Source organism: Marmota monax, unplaced genomic scaffold (genome assembly GCF_021218885.2).
Source record: "Marmota monax isolate L192 unplaced genomic scaffold, Marmota_monax_Labrador192_F-V1.1 WCK01_AAM20220418_F8-fsc00102, whole genome shotgun sequence".
Classification (NCBI taxonomy): Eukaryota; Metazoa; Chordata; class Mammalia; order Rodentia; family Sciuridae; genus Marmota; species Marmota monax.
Genome location: NW_026692494.1, coordinates 4,404,781 through 4,422,889, shown reverse-complemented (window position 1 = coordinate 4,422,889; position 18,109 = coordinate 4,404,781). Strand labels below are relative to the sequence as shown.

General features: G+C 56.6%; 1 long non-coding RNA gene across 1 annotated transcript; it reads left to right on the top strand.

Moving 5' to 3' along the window:
- The first annotated feature begins 34 nt into the window (after positions 1 to 34).
- Positions 35 to 1,023, top strand: LOC124092466 (uncharacterized). The gene is made up of 2 exons (XR_006851609.1): positions 35 to 211; positions 848 to 1,023. It is a non-coding gene; the product is annotated as an uncharacterized LOC124092466 (long non-coding RNA).
- Positions 1,024 to 18,109: the final 17,086 nt, after the last annotated feature.

The window sequence follows — 18,109 nt, the reverse complement described above, 5'->3', positions numbered from 1 at the left end:
GCTGGCGCGCGTGCTCCTGGGGCGGGGGGCGGAAGGGACGCGGCGTCGGGTGTGCTGAGCGGACGCTGCCGAGCGCCGGCAGCTGGAGGGCGTCCGGGTCTGGGACCGAGTGAGACAGCAATCCTGAGTCTAGTGGGCGACCTGTCCAGCTTCGGTGGACTTTTGTCACCAAGTGTGTGCACACACCACAACATTCTTTCATGAGATGAAGGTGACTTTAGAATATCTAAAAAGTCATGTTTTTAACCGACAAAACCGTGGGGAATTACCGTGTGCATGTTGAGACATTTAAATTGCAAAATACGTGCAACATGGAGTTCTGTTTTAACCTTCTTAAAAGATGTTCACGCAGTTCAGGGGCGTTGGGTGCATTTTCAGTTTTGTGCAGTGGTCCCCCATCTGTCGCCAGAGCTTTTCTCATCTTGTCAAACTGAAGCTCTGTCCCCGTTAAACACCGACTCCCCTCCCCTCCCATCCTCTGGCACCCACCGAATACGTCCTGTCTCTGGAGCTGAGGACTCTCAGGACACTTGTGAGTGGGTCCTGCAGCACGTGTCCTTTGGTGTCTGGCTTAGTAGCATGATGGCCTCAAGGGCCAGCCACGTCGTAGCAGGGCTGCCTTCCTTCTGGGGAATGCTACTCTTCCTTTGTGTGGATGGTACATTTATCTTGGGTGGACACTCGAGTTGTCTCCATGTCTTTGGCTGTTTAAGTCACAACTGCTGTGAACTTGCACAAATCTCTCTGAGCCCCTGCTTGCACTCCTTTGGGTACAGACTTAGAAATGGGACTGCGGGATTGGATTGGAGGGTGGCTCTGTATGATTTTTTTTTTTTTTTTTTTGCAGGGCTGAGGATGGAACCCGGAGCCTTGCACATGCTGAGCCCATCCTCAGCCCTGTTGACTTTCTAAGGACCATCTTACTGTTTACATGAATTTGTAACTTTGTAAGATGAAGTGAGCACCAAAAGAGAAAAAGGAAAGAGCACATGGCACACAATAAAGGCCAGTCACTTAAAATACCTTTTGTCGAGCCTCTGAGCATCCATGCGCAGGTCACAGAAGGCGCACTCTGGGAATCGCGGGAGAAGACATGAAGAAAGAAGGATTTGGTGAATGCCTTCCTGCATGGTCCAGCTCAGTTTCTTGTGGCTCCCCGACTCAGCCCTGCCCATTTTCAATCCAGCAGCCCTGTAGTTATTCTTTTATCAGTTTGTGGTGCCCTTTATGGGCCCAGTACTGTGCTGGACAGCAGAGACACAGTGTTTAAAAAAAAAAAGTGCACAGCAGGAGACTCTGGAGGCTGAAGCAGGAGGATCTCAAGTTTGAGGCCAGCCTTAGCAACCTAGTGATGCCCTAAGCAACTTAGTGAGACACTGTCTCGAAATGAGAAACAAAAACGTAGAGAAAGTAGCCCTTTTTGTAGAAACACCCCTGGCTCAATGTCTAGTACAAAAGAAAACAACAACAACAAAAAACTAATATGGGTTGAGGATTAGCTCAGTAGTGGGGCACCTGCCTGCTTTTCTAGCGTGTGCCAGGCCCTGGGTTCCATTCCTAGCACGGCCAGAAAAAGAAAAAGCAAAGAAGAAAAAAAGATACATCAGACACCCACAAATAAACACCCTTGGTCCTCCGCCCCCCAGGTGAGAGCTCCTCCAGCCTCCACTGAAGCCGGGCCTTCCCAGCTCTCTTCCTGTCTGCCTCCCGTTCCACCCTCTTTGTTTATTCTACCTCTGGCTCTGTGTGATCTTTTTTATTGAGCTGTAACTTACATCCAGTAAGCTCACCATCCTGAATGTCCCCCCCACCGAGCCTTTACAGCTGTGTCCACCCAGGAAACCATTCATCTTGCTGCTAATTCTCCCCTCCGCCTCCATCTGGGGCTGGCGTGTGGCTCAGGGGTAGAGCACTTGCTCAGTGCACAGGAGACCCTGGGGTCTGTCCCCATCGAGGCAAAAATAAAATAAGGGAGACAGAGGGGAGGCGGCTGACTTTTCAGCATCTGCTCTTTTCTGTGGTGTGAATCTTCCCAGTGTCCTTCAGCCTATGACAGCTTCACAAGTCATCAGTGTCTCGTGCCTATCAATAATGTGTCCCTTTTTACCACTAAGTAATATTCCATTTTTTGTCCACTCGATTTCTTAAAAATCCATTCAATCCACAATTTATCCATTCACTGGTTGAGGTTCATTCAAGGCTGTTGAATGTCCCTTCCACCTGGACAGTGAGTCCTTCCCTGTTGGAGGGCGTCTCGACAATTCATAGACTTTTTATTATTGTTGATCTGGTTTTGGGATCTAGCCACAGGCCCAGCACGTTTCATTGTGTTTTGTTTTGAGACGGTTCTCACTGAGTTGCTCCACCTTTCAACCCTCCTGCCCAAGCCTCGGGAGTCGCTGGGATCACAGGGGCGGCCGCTGCCTTGGCTTCCTTGGCTCAGCCTGGTGGTTCTGGGGTCCTCTGGGGGCGGTGGCAGCCGTCACCTGTTCTCCTCCTACGGGAGAGTGTGCGGCATGCATTTGGGGACTCGCCCTTGCTGCAGGTCAGCACGTGAGTTCTTCAGGAGAACAAAGACAGGGGTCTTCCCTAATGGCGAGGCTCCAGCCTGCGGTGCCTCACCGAGGCCCTGCTACAGGCCACCTTTGCTCACAGTCACTCGGCCCCCAGGGGTCGCCAGTCCCTGCCCCCTGGAGCTCGGGACACACCCAGCTTCGGGTTGGCACATGGCTACTGTTGAATTCTGACTCGTGGCCCTGCACCTGTCTTGTCCACTGGTACTGCCCCTTGGAGGACAAGGAAGACCTTGCATCCGTCTCCTCTTCCTCGACGGCTCCTGCAGGTGCTGGGTCTGCAGGTGCCTCGGAGGAGTGGACAGTGTCTTTGTCCTCATCACCTGATCCCTGGCACTTAGTATCAGCCAGGAGCAATGATGCTGGGTTACAGGGCACAGGGCACCACACCCTTGCCCAGCGTCACCGCTCAGCACTCTGCACAGTTTGCTGTGACCTTCTCGAGCTGCAGGACTTTCTACGTGTCACCCGTTCCAATAACTTTCTTCTGAGTTACATCTTTTCCCTGTTCCAGGGACTTGGGCAGCTCCTGAATGGCTCCTCCCAGGAAATAAATTTCCGATAGCTTTCCTGGTAGATTGAACCCAAGGTGACACTTATCTTGTTTAGGCACCGAGTAGAATTAATGTCCCCTTGCTCCTATCTGGAGACACACCTCACTTTATCTGTCACCTGGGCAATGGATCTAACTGAAAGAACAGAGGACCCTGCCCGAGGACGAGTGGGTCTCAGCTTGAATATGGTGGGACCAGGAAGTTCACGTCCAGCTGTGTGCAAACAGGAGATGCCCGTGGAAATGTCCTCAGTGCCCTGCATGGGAACCGCTGGGTTCCAGTGCAGCCCCGTGAGCTGGGCTCCAGGCTCACAAGGAAAACCACGTAAAAGAGATTGCAAAGCTCGAGTTACAGAGATCTTGCTTGGACACCATTTTTATAAGATGAAGATGGCTTGGCCTTATTTGTCACGAGGGAGATGCAAATCTGAACCATCGCCAGCGCCAGGGCAGGTGCAGTGCACCTGTGGCCAAGGGCCCGGGGCTGAGGCGGGATCTCCCGGGGCTGGGATTTGAAGCCGGCCTTCGTGACCCAGGGAGGCCCCGCTCGGAAACAAAACCACCAAAAAGGGTGGGGGCGGGGGTGGGAACCACCCCATAATAAAAAGCTAAAATAGAGACAGTGCCAGGCCAACTGGGACTGTGAGCAAGTGGACTCACACATGCTGGGGGACGCGAGATGCTGGGCAGCGTGGGAACACCTACCGGAGGGCACGGCGGCTCCACTCCTGGTGTTGACCCAAGAGCACTGAAGTCAGGCTCACAGACCCCAAACACCAACGTTCCTGAAAGCTTTATTTGTACTAGGACCAGAACTGGAAACAGCCTTGAACGAACCTCAACCAGTGAATGGATAAATTGTGGATTGAGTGGGTTTTTAAGAAATCGAGTGGATAAAAAGTGGAATATTACTTAGTGGTAAAAAGGGACACATTATTGATAGGCACGAGACACTGATGACTTGTGAAGGCGGTCATGGGCTGAAGGCAGTCCCCTAATGCCACATGCGGTACCAGGCCATTTGTGGGACATTCTGTTAATAACAACATTACGTGGATGGAGAAGCGGTCGTCGGGGTCCAGGGTCAGGGCTGGGTGAGGTGTGCAGTAAGCTGATTCCCCCATGGAGCTGGGCACGATGTGTCCTGGTTGTGGTGGTCATGCGAATCTACATATGTCACCAAATCTCATAGAGCTCCATGGACATCAAAAACAATCAGGCAAAAAAAAAAAAAAAACTGTGTGTAGAAGCTTAGGGTTAGGGCTAGGGCTGGGCTCAGTGGTAGAGCGCTTGCCTAGCACATGTGATGCACTGGGTTCAATTCTCAGCACCACACTAAAAAAATTAGGAAATAAAATAAAGGTATTGTGGCACTTGACCACTGAGCCACATCCCCAGCCCTATTTTGTACTGTATTTAGAGACGTCTCACTGAGTTGTTCAGCGCCTGGCTTTTGCTGAGGCTGGCTTGGAACTTGAGATCCTCCTGCCTCAGCCTCCCGAGCTGCTGGGATCACAGGTGTGCGCCACGGGCTTAAACGATTTTTTAAAAGGAAAACTAAGCATTTTGAAGGTCAGGGGTGGAGATTTGGTGACCTGTTTTCTTCGGCCTGAGCTCCTCATAGTTCTGCCTCGACTGTTGCCCCCGGAGCTGCGGCCGGCCAGCGCCTTGCAGGGCCAGCACTCGCCCATCTTGGCGTCTCCGGTTCTGACCGCCCTGTGCACTGTGAGCAGGTCCCTGAGGTCTCTGAGCCAGCAAAGGAGGCTGCGTCGGGCCCTGTGCAGTGCGAAGGCGTGGGGCAGACACACCTGGGCTCAGAGCCGCACCCTGCAGGTGCCGGGGGTTCTCATCCTAAATCCAGCCCGGATTAAAGACCCCGTCCGTCCCCGGCGGAGCTGGCCAGCTTCTCCCGCAGCCTGCAGCACAGCCTCAGCGGCCCGCCGGGCGCTGCTGATCTCCCGCTCTAGCTCAGAGGACCAGAGAGGAAACAGGTCCTAACAAAGGTAAGGCCCACACCTGCTGGTGGACCTAGGCCGTGCAGCTGCTGAGGGGAGCAGTTCAGGGGCTCCCCAGAAGCTGGCTGCCAAGTCACCGACGGCCCAGCAGCTCCACCCCAAGCTGCCGGGAGAGAACTGGGGACAGGGAGGCCCACCTGGCCGGACACGCGCAGCTGCTCTGTCCCCCGCAGCCCTGTGGAAGCAGGCTGGGTGCCACCCAGTGGTAGGGTACCTGGTCCCCAGGAAGCCCGAGGCTCCGTCCCCAGCACCGTCCCAGACTCCAGGGATGGAGGAGCCGGTGGACAGGCGGCCCCCTGTACGGTGGACGTTATTCAGCTGGAGACAGAGACGAAACCCTGGCACCTGCTGCAGCACAGGTGGCCTCCCAAGGTCCCCAGACGGCCTTGGTCACGACTGTTCCTGTGGCACCTACAGAGCAGGTCCCAGGAGACAGGCTAGATTCTGGCTGCAGGAGCCGGGAGGAGGACTGGGTGACTCCTTCCTGGGTGCCGGGTCTCCTTTTGGGGGAGATGCCGTATTTTGAAACGGAATAGATCTGGCAGTCAAAACGCTGTCCATGGACTAAGGGAGGCCGTGTGGTGCACTGTAAAGCGGTGAATTTTGTTTTGTGAGTCTCGCCTCAGTTTTTGTTGCGCTTGGGAGTGAAACCAGGGGAGCTCTACCACTGGACCGCACCCCGACACTTTTTATGTATTTTGAAACAGGGCCTCGCTAAGTTGCTGAGATTGGCCTCAAACTTGTGATCCTCCTGCCTTAGCCTCCAGGGTACTGGAATGATAGGTTTTTACCTCCACGCTTGGGCTGAGTACATATATTTTTTAAAAATTATGCCAGCGTATGTGTAACAAGCTACAGTAGTGTAAGCATAGGGATGGGGTTGGGGCTCAGTGGCTGATCTTGATTTATTTTATGTGGTGCTGAGGATCCAACCCAGTGCCTCACACATGCTAGGTTGGATCCTCAGCTGCCGCAGTCTAGCTGCAGCAAAGTAACGGGGGGGGGGGGGTGACGAGCAGAGCAACTTGTGTAGATTGATACAGCAGGAGTGGGAGCCCTTTATTGTAGGACAGGAGGGGTATATATACATTCCACACAGCTTATCTTAATTAACATAAACTAGATACAGCAATCAACCAATAAGGAATCTCCACACTTAATGGCTCGCTGGTGTTACTTCACAAACCACTCCCCCTGGCAAAATGCCAGGCGCCATCCTGACTTGGCATTGTCTGTTTACAGACCCTATCACTCAGCACCACATGAAAATAAAATAAAAGGTATTGTGTGCACCTACAACTAAAAAATAAATGTTAACAAAAATAGTGGGATGGGGCTGTAGCTCAGCAGTAGCACACTTGCCTGGCTTGTGGGAGGCACTGGGTTCGATTCTCAGCACCATAAATAAATAAATAAATATTGATAATCTACATATTTTTTTAAAATAGTGTAAGCATAGCCTTTATTTGCAATAGGAAATTAATAGTCATGTGCCTTGTTCTTGCAAGGTTCTCTTTCCCGCAGGGGCCTGGAAGGGAGCCTGGAGCCCCCTCATGGCAACTTGGGTGGGTGACGGTGAGCTGCTGTGTATCCTCTCACCTTTGGGTGCAGTGACATCAAGTTCACAGCGTGAAGTGGGCCGAGGCAGGAGCCCTTTCGCCCTGGGAGTGGGCAGTACTATAAACAGGGCTGATTCCGTGGTGGTGGTGGTGGTGGTGGTGGTGGTCTTGTGTGTGGTTGGGTTCTTGTTGTGTTTTCTGGATCAAGGGTCAGCAGATTTCTCTAAGTTTCAGACTGTAAATACGTCCACTCCCTGGCCCTGTAGTCTCCTTTGCAACTGCTCAACTCCATGGTCATACTGGGAAAGCCACCATAGAAAACACTCACCAGGGTGCACGCCTGTCATCCCAGCAGCTCGGGAGGCTGAGGCAGGAGGATTGTGAGTTCAAAGCCAGCCTCAGCTATGGCGAGGTGCTAAGCAACTCAGTGAGACTCTGTCTCTACATAAACTACAAAATAGGGCTGGGGTGTGGCTCAGTGGTCAAGTGCCCCTGAGTTCAGTACCCGGTAACACCCCCCCCCAAAAAAAGGAAAGAAAACACTAGCCAAATGTACATGGCCTGGTGACAATAAAACTTTATTTACATAAACGGGTGGTGGGCCATAGCGTGCCAGTCCCTGGTCTAGACTCCAGATCCAGCTTTAGAGATGTCCTGTCCACAGGGTTAGAACACGAGGAAGAGGAACAGTCCCAGTGTTACAACACACCGTGGGATTCACCAGCTGTCAATGACCCTGGGAAATGCCAACAACTCTCACCTCACTATTCACACAGACCAGAACTCGCCAGCTTTCGAATTTCCCGTTTGCCTGTGGACACGAAGGCTTCGCGGACGTCAAACCAGGATCTACGATAAGGGAACCTACAATAAGGGTCCCATCCATCGCGCTGCGCATCCCCCTGAGTGGCATCAAGTGCACAAGACGCAGCTTCCCCGCCCCCAGCAGTGGGCCAACCTGGCTGTCCCCCCACCTGCTGGCCTTCACGCCCTCGGAGGGTTGGCTCAGCACCAGGCCGACCCCGTCCTGGGGGTAGGGACATTTGCCACTTATTTCACTCAACCAAAGCGCCCTGTCTGCCTCTGAGCGTCCCGGGGTGCAGGTGCTGGGGCGGGGCGGGCACACAGGGAACAGCCTGAGCTGAGGCACCAGGTCCTGAGGGTCCTCCAGGACTGTGTGACGGGCACCCGGGGGTGGGCGGGGAGGATGCTATCTGAAAGCTTCACTGAAAGGTCCGAGGACTGAGGGGCGGGAAAATGGAAAGGACCTGAGGGAGGGAGGGCAGGAAGCAGATGCACTCACCACTGTCTTGCCCTCCTTTAATTACTTAAAGGGACTATTATTTAGCGAGGACTTAAACAGATGGCATTGTCCCTTGATTTATTTGTCCTGAGCTGGAGCACACCTGACTTCAAATCCACCCTCTGAGTGTCTGGGTTGGGCAACTCTCACCACCACCTAATTCCAGAACTTTCAGCACCCAGAGAGCAGCGTCCTCCGGAGCAGGCAGCCCGGGTTCCCTGCAGCCTGCCCGCCTCCACGCCCTCTGCTTTCCGCTTCCTGCAGGTGGATGCCTGGGGGCTGTCTCCAGATCAGATGAAAAAAAAAAAAAAGGGGGGTTGGATGAGATGTTGAAATTACTCTGATCAAAGTTCCAAACTCAAGGTTTCAAGACAGAGCAATGGCTTTTTTTTTTAAGAGGGGTAATTAACAATTTCCCAGTCTAAGCAAGATCAGCTGGGTGTGTGCAGGTCTCATTCTGAAGGTCGGTGTCCCCTGGTGACCCTCACTTTATGGATGTTCTCACTTGTAGACGGGATTGCCATATGTCCTGCGGGGCATTTGCTAAAAGCGGGTTTTGTTGTTCTCATTTGACACTGATGATCAGCCCAGGGGTGCTAACCATTGGGCAACATCACCAATCCTTTTTAATATTTTATTAGAGACAGGGTCTCGGTGAATTGCTTAGGGCCTCTATAAGTTGCTGAGGCTGGCTTTGAACTTGCAATCCTCCTGCCTCAGTCTCCCGAGTCATTGAGATTACAGGCATGCCCCCCCTCAGCCCAGCCCCTTTTTATTTTTTATTTTGAGACAGGATCTCACTAAGTTGCTGAAGCTGGCCTTGAAGTTATGATCCTCCTGCCTCAGCCTCACAGGTTGCTGGGGTGACAGGTGTGCACCACCATGTCCAGCAACATGGGGTCTTTTTTTTTTTTTTGAATTTTAAAAATATTTATTATTTTTTAGTTCTCGGCGGTCACAACATCTTTGTTTGTATGTGGTGCTGAGGATCGAACCTGGGCCGCACGCATGCCAGGCCAGCGCGCTACCGCTTAAGCCACATCCCCAGCCCCAACATGGGGTCTTGAAAAACTCATTTCAGCCCTCTGGGCTTTGGTCCCTGGTCCCCCTTGGAGACCCAAACCTGAGGGTGCTCATGTTCCTAGTATGAAATGGCATCGTGTTGGCACAGAACCCTGGGCCTCTTCCCGTGGACCTTCATCCTCTCTACGACTTGGGACACTTGACCCGATGGAAGGTCGTGAGCCGTCCCTGACATCCTGTTCCTATGGAGCAATGGCAAGAAAAACAGGGTGTTCCCTGCAGACACGACTTAAATTCTTGTGACCCTGGCGGGGTGAACGTGAGGATGCAGAACCCAGGGGCCCCGCGAGCCCCTGGATTTGGGCTCCGGGGCTTGGGGGCCACCCGGCCTCTCCACCCATAAAGAAGCTCGGACAGAAGCCAAGGCTCGCGGCTGTGCCCCGCGGAAGTTCCTAGGGGTCTCCGTGTCACCATGTCCTTTAGAGCCCTTTCCCACCATTTACAGAGGGTAAGACCCATTCTGGGCGCTGCGGGCGCCTTGGCCCACCCGACCCGGGCGCGAGGCCTCCTTCCTGGGGGGGCGCGGGGCCGAGGTGCCGCGGCCGTCGGGGGGGTCGGTGTCGCGTCTTGCGCGGTGGCGCTGGCCGGGCGCGGCGAGCTGGGCAGGCGCTCCGCTGCGGAGCGCGGCCGGGGGGCGTCTGCGGGGAGGCCCTGGGAAGGCGGCGGGACCCTGGCTCTAGCTGGTTGCGGGGCGGCGGCTGGAGAGCCCGGGGTGCGGGCCGGGCCGGCGGCGGGGCGGGGCGGGGCGGGGCGGGGCCGGGGCGCAGGCGCGCTTGCTCGCGGCGTCCTCTAGAGGGCGCCAGCGCTGGCCGGCCGCGCCGCCGTCCGTCGGTCCGTCCTGCCTGGGTGGGAAGTGGGGACCCTGCAGGCTTGGAGGAGGGGAGGACAAAGGTGGACAGGGCACACTTTCTCTTTCTTTTTGGTGTGGGGATTGAACCTGGGGCTGTAGCACTGAGCCACATGCCCACATTGTGCTTATTTTTCTGTTCTGGGACAGGGTCTCTAGGTGGCCCAGACTGGCCTCCACCTCGGGATCCTTCTGCTCCAGCCTCCCAGGTGTCTGGGACGACAGGCGGGCAGCACGGCGCGCGGCCTGGAGGACTTTCTTCAGGGTCGCTGGGTGCCTGCTGTGACTACTGTCTGTCCAGACCACCCGGCTCTGCCCTCCTCCTTCAAACAGCACCTGAGAAAGTGGTGGTGGCCCTGCGCCCACGGAAGTCTGTCTCTGGGGCTGGAGTGTGGCTCAGGGGTGCAGCACGACGTGAGGCCCTGGGCACCATCCTCAGCACCAGAAAATAGAAAGTAGACAAATAAACAAAATGTGAATTTTATAGGCTTTTCCTGTGACAAAATTATGAAATACTTTTTCTCTAGTTTTAGACTCTTAAAAGCCAAGACGGTGGGGCTGGGGACATAGCTCAGTTGGCAGAGTGCTTGCCTCACATGCACAAGGCCCTGGGCTCAATCCCCAGGACCACTCACAGACACACACACACACACACACACACACCAAGACAGGGGTGGTGCTCGCCTAGCACGCCTGAGACCCAGCAAGGAAGGAAATAAACAAAGTGGAAAAGCTCTTCTCAGCCTGCAGGGTGACCAAGAGCAGGCAGCCCAGGGCACAGGTGTCAGTGGGCACCCTTGGGGTCTCAAGAGACTCAGCTCAACAGGGTGGCAGGGGACCTCGGGTGATGCTCCCTAGATGCCAGACACGAATGTTCAGACGCAGGGGCTCAGGTAGCCGACTTAGCACCTGCAGGGAACCTGCTGTGACCTCCCTCCCTCTGTGACCAGGAGTTTCCGTAAGAGTTATGCCTTGCAGTGACTGGCAGTGACTGAGGTGGCGCACAGGTCAGCGCTCGCCTGGCTCAGGCAAGGCCCTGTGTCCGTCCCCAGCACGGCGAGAATGAAACGGGGGGAAGAGAGGCACAGAATGGTAAGAAAATATAGAGTGAGAATGTCCTCTAGTCAGGCACATGCACATCCCCTCTGTCCCAGCAGTGCACGATCATGAAGGTGACGGTCACAGGGTCACACAGACAGTAGGTATGATCAGTCAGCACAATTAAAGTCAAGGTCATCACTCCCTTGATGGGTTTTTGTGGGGTGCTGGGGTTTCACCCAGGGGTGATGCACCCCAGAGCTGTGCCCCTGGCCCCTTGTATTCCTCACTCTGAGAAGACAGGGTCTCTAAGTTCCCAGGCTGCTCTGGAACTTGCGATCCTCCTGCCTCGGCCTCCAGAGCCGCAGGGCTGACAGGCGTGGCCACTGCGTTATTAACTGGTGGTGGGGGGAAATAGTCAAAAGGAGAGTAATATTTCATGACATGCGCAAGGTATATAGGATTCAAATCCCAGTGCCCATACATGAAGTTTTATTGGCACAGGGCACTAAGGCGCAGTCACTCGTCTGTTATCTGCATCCGCTGCTGCACACACGCTGGGCCGAGCACTTGCCTTGGGGTCTGCAAAGCGGCAAATGTTGGGCCGGTGAGCTCCGTGGTTAGCGCCCTCCTAGCGCACAAGGGTCCTGTTTCCAACTCATCACTGGAAAATAAAACAACAACAACCAAAAAAAAAAAAAAAAACAAACCTGCAAATGTTTACTAACTGGCTCTCTTACAAAGTTTGCTGACCCCTGATTTAGATCAATAATAAACTTTATAGAGCATGAGCACTGGGTCACTTGATGTGGCTCAGAATTGCTTGTACATAGAACACCCATTGAGGGAAGGAGGAAGATGAGGCACAGAGAGGTCAAATATCTTGCCTCAAGTCACACAGCGGGCACTCTGTGCTGGACATCACGGCCCCGCCCAGATTACCTTGCCTGACTTCAGCTAGAGTGTGGCTGTCGGGGCAGCTCTGGGTCAGCGTCACAGCCATGGCCTGGAGGCCCCTCCCCAGGACCTGGCATCCCCAGCTGTTAAATAGGGTTGCAAACAGTCCCCCACCCACCACGTTTCTGGAGGATCCAATGGGTCCTCAGCACAGTGCCTAGTATATAGTGGGGGCTCAATAAATGATCAGTGTGGTTTTAATTGGGTTGGGCACTTAGCCTCAGAACTTTGCCTGTGAACAATGGGGCTCTTTTTCTCAGAGAAGGAAAGATCAAGAGGGTGTGCGGTGCGTCTGAAAGGATTCGAGGTACAAAGTAAGCTCTCAGCGGGTGTCCGTGCATGAATTTCTTGTGAAAGTTGAACTCAACCACAATCCCAGCAACTCAGGAGGCTGAGAAAGGAGGACCGAAAGCTACAGGCCAGCCTTAGCTACTTAGTGAGGGCCCACAACTTAGCAAGATCCTGCCATGAAATATAAAGTGCAGAGGGCTGGGGGTGTGGCTCAGGGTAAATGCCCTGGGTTAAACCCCTAGCCCCCCCCCCAGATAAATAAGTTTAATCAGGTGTAAAGCGGTCCTCCCTTCCTGATCCTCTTTTTTCCTTTCTTTTCTCTTTGGTGCTGGGGACGGAACCCAGAGGCTCACACGTGCTGGGCAAGTGCTCTGCCACGGAGCCACCCCGAGTCCTTTTTTTTCTTATTGTTTTGGGACAAGGTCTTGCTAAGTTGCTGAGGCTGGCCTCAAAAAGGAGATCCTCTTGCCTCAGCCTCCCGAGTGACTGGGATGGCAGGTGAGGCCAGTGCACGGCCGCCCTCCCCCCCCGGTGAGCCTGCACCCAGTGGACCTGTCCTCACACACTGGGCTTCTCCTGCACGCCCACGTCTCCCTGGGGCTCTCAAGGCCCCCCATTCTCAGGCAGATTTCAGGGGGATGGAACATCAACCCTGACGTTGGAGCTGGCAGGAGCTTGACATAGCCACGGGATCCGTCCTCAGGGTACAGACGAGGAACTGCCCCGAGGAGAGAAGCGGCATCAGAGCCGCGCAGGGTGAGCTGGGCCAGGACCTGGGAGAGCCGGCGCTGCCTGGGCAGGTCCCCAGCCTGGCTTGGAGTGGCCCTTGGAGTCTGTCTTGGGCCCTTTGAGCGGTGCCGTTCGTCCTCCCCAAACTTATCAGCACTGTTGGACCCAGCGGCCGCGCCTGTCATCCCAGCTACTAGGGAGGCAGAAGCGGGAGAATCCCAAGCAGCAGGCCTGTCGGGCAGCTCAGCGAGACCCTGGCTCAAAATGCAAACAAACAACAAAACAAGGGTGTGTGTGCTGCGACTGGCTCCGAGGTGAGCCTCGCCTAGCATGGTGTGCGCTGGGTTCCAGCCCAGCTGCAAAAAGATCGAAGAAATAGACAAGTACGAAGCCTCGGGGTCGGTATGGACGTTCCTGGGACTGCGGGCACAGAACCCAGCTTCTCGGGGCAAAGGCAAGACAGTGCCGGCCTCCACCAGGCCTGGCGCGAAGCAGATTAACTGAACAGAGAAAGCCCGGAGGCCTTCTTCACCATCGCTTGATGAGAACTGTCACCAAAGTCCCCACAAGAACCAGAACTTTGCACAGAGGTCACTGCAGCCTGGAACAGAATCACTTCTGCAAGGACATCGGCCCAGCCGCTGGGGACAGAAGCACCCTCTTGACTGACCCCTGAGGCCAGGGATGATTGTTTCAAAGTGACTGTGTGACTCTCCCTCTTTCCTCCGCCTCCGGGGATTTGCTCGGGGTCCCTCCACTGCCCACCCACCTTGCAGCCCTCTTGGGCCACCTGCTGGGGTGGACAGGCAAGCTGCGCTGGGGGTGGCCTTGGAGACCCCCGGCCCGGTGCTCCTCCCTCCCTCCCTCCTCCTTTCTGGGCCTGAGCCGCACCTGCTGACTGCATTCCCCTGAAGTTCATCCAGGACCTCGGAAGGTGACCTTATCCGAGCTGACCAAGTTCAAGTGAGGCCCCTTCCCCGGGCCCTGTGCATCAGACGGTGTCCTTACAGGAGAAGGAAATGCCGGCCGGCAGGACACGCAGGGAAAGCTCTGGACAAGCCAAGGCCAGAGGCCTCAGTCCCCTGGACACCTGGACTTGAACTTCCGCCTGCTGAACTGTGGGAGATGCTTTTCCGCTGCTGGGGCGGCTCCCGCGGTGGGGCTCCTGCCCTGGAGCCGGGCACCTCCTGCCTGGGGACCTGGGGATGCAGCTGCCCCACCCCCAGGGGACCAGAGGAGGGGCTGCCCAGACCTCCTTTCCCTGGTGAGGGGGCTCGCTGTGCCCCTTGGACCCACCAGCCATAAAGCAATCTCCTGGATGAGGCGGTGGCTAGACACGGAGGGGGGGACAGGCCCGGGAAGTGGGGCTGGCTGACAGCGGTGGCTGACTCCCAGGAAGCATGCTGGCCTCCAACTTGCGGTCCTCTTGCCTTGGCCACCCCAGCTGCTGGGATGACAGGGTTCCAGTGCGCCCAGCTGCTTGGCTGTCCCTCGCATGGCCCCGGGGTGGACCTGCCCCCTCCTGGGTGATGCCACTGTCAGCACCTTCCCCACCTGGAGCATGGGTTCCAGGGGGTGGGGCGGGGAATGCTTTGCCAATTGTGATGTCTGTTGTGTCCCCAACGCCTGGCATGCAGCAGGTGCTCAATAAACCCAGTGGCTGTGGGAGTGAATGGATGAGTGTCCTCCTTTCTTACGGAGGGCAGGGCGGGTCCTCCCTCATCCTCCCTCGTGTCATCTGGAGGCCACCCCCAGAACAGAGGCCAGACTTCCTGGAACAGCCCTGGTGTAGGAGGAGCGGGCGGCCTGGGGAAGACGCCCAGCCAGCATTGCCCAAGAGGGGATCAGAGTCCCTGTGGCCTCCCTGCCCGCCCCGCCACACCCACGTCACGAGGGAGTTGCTCATCGCCGGCAGCGGTCCCTGAGAGGAGGAGGGAGAAGGCAAGAGCCTCTGCTGCGTGGACTCCCTCCTTTGTCCCCCAGAACGTCACAAAAGGGAAGCGTGTGAGCCCCTTGGGGTGAGAACATGCAGGAGAGAGGAGGGGCATAGGTCATCTGGAGGGGGCCCTTGGGTGTGGCCTCCCCTCCTGGCTTGAGGCAGGCAGTGGCCACCGAGAGTCACACCCCTCCCGGCCCCTCTGTCCCCATGCACACGGGTGCACCGTCATTGCATGACCAGATTTGCACCAGGGCCAAAGGGCTGAGGAAACGGAAAAATGACAGGTGGCATTGACCGGGCGTCACGAGACCGTCCCGCAGACACAGTCACAATAGTGGCAGCCGTGAGCTCAAGGCCTTGCCAAATTGCTGAGGCTGGCTTTGAACTCCCGAGCCTCCTGCCTCAGCCTCTGCAGCTGCTGGGACGGAGGCGTGGCCACTGCACCTGGCTCAACTTTTAGTTTGAATTAATCAAAATGAAATAACATTGAAAATCCAGTTCACAGTTCCATGTCCCTCCTCCAGCTATTCAAGAGTCACCTGTGGCCTGTGATCCTGTTCTGAAAGGGTGGCTCCAAGCAAGGCACCGGGGCAAGTAATCCCAGCCACTCAGGAGGCTGAGGCAGGGGGATCACGAGTTCAAAGCCAGCCTCAGCAACTTAGTGAGGCCCTAAGCAACTCAGCGAGACCCTGTCTCTAATAAAATATGTAAAAGGGCTGGGCACGTGGCACAAGCCAGTTATCCCAGGGGCCTGGGAGGCTGAGGCAGGAGGCTCATGATTTTAAAGCCAGCCTCAGCAAAATCGAGGCCCTAAGCAACTCAGTGAGGCCCTGTCTCTAAATAAATATAGAATAGGGCTGGGGATGGGGCTCAGTGGCCAAGTGCCCCTGAGTCCAATCCCTGGTACCCCCCAAAGGAAAAAAAAAGCCAGAAAGTGTGGGTCCACTGTCTTAAGGCCGACGCCAGCAAGACCTGCCCAGGAAGGCTGAGAACCCGGTGTGCTGCTCTTCTGGTTTTTGCAGCTCAGGGCTGGACCAGGGCCCGGAGCCTGCTGCGCAAGGCCACCACGGAGCCCCGCCCCAGCCCAGAGTTAATTCTTGGGTTTTGCAAACCACGTGGCAGATGCAGCTGGAAAGCAGCTACAGACGTGCACAGCGAGGGCGGGGCCGGGTGCCAATAAAGCTTTATTGATAAACGCAAATGAGGGCAGGGTCCGACGGGGGGGCTGAGGCGCGGAAAGAGCACAGACGTGGAGCTGGATGAAATTTCAACGAGTGTCCGTGACCCTCACCCAGGTCCCTGTGCCTGGAGCAGGGCAGACACTGCAGCGGTCCCTTGGGTGGCTGCCTGCCACCGAATAAAGACACTCCCCGGAGCCGGTGGCCGTGCGGGCGCAGTCTGTCTCCGGGGCTGGGCATTGAACCTGCGTCCAGCGCTGAGCTGCGCCTCGTCCTTTCTGTTTTCTGAGACAGAGTCCTGCTGAGGCGTCTGCTCCCTGCCACCCCTGTCCTCCCCCTGGTGACCCCTGCTCTTCTCTGTTCTTGGTCACCACTTTTCAGCGACACAAACGAGCAGGAACGTGTCCTGTTGGTCTTTCTGTCCCTGGATTCTGTCACTTAACGTAGTGTCCTCCAGGTCCCCTGTGTTGCTTGACTGACAGGATGTCACTCACTTTTCTGGCTGATGCCGCCTCCTGTGCACTGACCACACCTCGGCTGTCACTCGTGGAGCATTTTGGTTGATTCGACGGCAAGATGAAGGCGAAGTCCCCTGCAGCAGAGGTCTGCTGTGGCACCTGTGGGCCCAGGCGGCCAGGGCAGGAGGGAAGCCCGTCCGAAACAGAAGCTGAGAGACAGAGACCCAACCTCCCCCAACCTCCCCCAAAGACATGGGGGAGGGCCTGGGCCTGGGCGGCCCCACACAGCCTGCTGCACAGCCTGCCGGCCGGCTGGCTCCTAAGCCCTGGCCCCTGTGCCCTGCCGGCCAGCGAGCTCTCCAGGGAGCTTCTGGTTGGGGACCTTCTGTCCACTGGCCTCGCTTCAAAGCACGGAGGGTGTCTTTTGGGTGCAGGGGACGCACACTTCCTCCCAGCCCCTGCTGCCCGAGGCCCACTGACCGCGCGCTCCGGGAGCCTCCTGGAGCTGCGCTCTGCCCCCGTGGGGCTGCTGGATGGGGCTGCCGCACCCTGAGCCACTCCCCAGCCCTGGGTATCCTAAGACAGGGTCTCACTGAGTCGCTGAGGCCGGCGCTGAATTCCCATCCTCCTGCCTCAGCCTCCAGAGTCGCCGGAATGACCGTGTGGCCACTGCCGCCAGCTCGGGTGCTGGTGAGTCCCTCCCTGAGGCCAGCAGAGAGTCAACAGCTGTTTTTAAAAACGTGAACGACGGCTGTCCTCGGGGAGGGAGAGGTGACGTCTGTCCCCATTAAGGTCGGGTGGCCAAGGCCTGGCCTTCCTCCCCGTGGGTTCCCACCGGAGGGAGGAGGAAGCGACTCACCCAAGGGCACTGTGTTCCCTGGAGTCATAAACGGGTGACAGAGGCGGCGGAGTCCAGAAGCCACCTGTCACCTGCTTCTCCCCCACTGCAGGTGCCCTCACCCAAGCGCTGGGCGAACATGGCCACGGGAACTCCCCAGGGCAAACCAACCACCCCTCAAGAGCCGCCGCGGAGGGGAGAGACGGGAGACCTGAGGCCAGGTCGAGGCCACCGCAGGCAGCCGGGGGGCGGGCTGTCACAGGCCCCGGCACCGCGCACCCTGCGGGTCCTTCTCTGGTGGGCGTCCTTGGCACTGCAGGGCGCTGAGCAGCACTCCTGGCCTCCACCCGGGCCTGGACACCCCAGGAGCCACACCACGGTGTCCCCAGGCAGCACCAGAGTCCCCTGGGGGCGACTTGTATAATACAAGTTATTGTTGGGGAGAAGCACCTCACCCTCCTCCCAGGAGGGAATGACCACTGGCCCATCAGGGAGCAAAGCAGGTGTGAGGTCTCGTGAGCAAGGACACTGCTGTCCACCTGGCACCCAGCCTCGTGCCCTGCGCCCAGAAGCCGGATTTTGTCATCCATTCACCTGTTTCCAACAGCTCCCTGCTGTGTTTGCTCCAAACCAAACTCCTTCCCACAGCTGTGGCCCCTGCAAGACCTGCCTGTCCCCTCTCTGACTCCCTCCTCCTCACTCCAAACACCAGCCTCATCCCGCCCCAGGGCCTTTGCACGAGCTGTTC